This window comes from Penaeus monodon, chromosome 23 (assembly GCF_015228065.2).
Source record: "Penaeus monodon isolate SGIC_2016 chromosome 23, NSTDA_Pmon_1, whole genome shotgun sequence".
Taxonomy (NCBI): Eukaryota; Metazoa; Arthropoda; class Malacostraca; order Decapoda; family Penaeidae; genus Penaeus; species Penaeus monodon.
In genome coordinates this window covers 16,334,029-16,334,641 of record NC_051408.1, presented here as the reverse complement: position 1 = coordinate 16,334,641, position 613 = coordinate 16,334,029, and the positions used below count along the sequence as shown (strand labels likewise).

Below are 613 nucleotides of genomic sequence, written 5' to 3'. Positions count from 1 at the left end.
AATGATGGGAAAAGGAGTGATTGGGTGAGAAGATATGAGATAAAGACAGCTCATTTGAGAGAATATAAAATCAAACGCGAGACAGGTACACATATAGACACACAGATGGAAGAAAGAGAGAGATAGCGATATGGATAGTGATTAAAATTAATATATATACACGAGAAAGAGAAAGAAATCCAAACAGTAAAAGAACAAAGGAAGAAATGAGTAACCTGATATTCAAGCAAACTAAGAATTCGCGGGAAAATCGTAAACATTTTTGCGTCCGTTGCCCCTGTCAGAAAAGGGCCAGGCGCTAAATGCTAAATGTCACGCCAGATAGCGCTCTTCGAACTTAGCATTTCTCGCTTTATCTCCTGATGTTTCAAGAGATATAGTTAATCAAATCCAACGGGGACACATAGCACGAACTCGGAGAGGACATACGGACTTCTCAATTTGTGTGTTTGTGTTGAGAACTGTTCCGTATGCGTTCGTTCGTTTGTTTGTGGCTCTCGAATATTTGCGTTTACCAGCCCCAACACACGTTTTTGCGTGTGTTAGGGGCTGGTGTGTGCGAAGAAGGTGAGTATTGTGTGCGTGAGTGTGTGCTATTTAGTATAACTTAAAA

General features: G+C 40.6%; 1 protein-coding gene across 1 annotated transcript in view; it reads left to right on the top strand.

Moving 5' to 3' along the window:
* The window catches only part of LOC119588153 (Down syndrome cell adhesion molecule-like protein Dscam2), a 164,747-nt gene that overhangs the window by 22,625 nt on the left and 141,509 nt on the right, over positions 1–613 (top strand).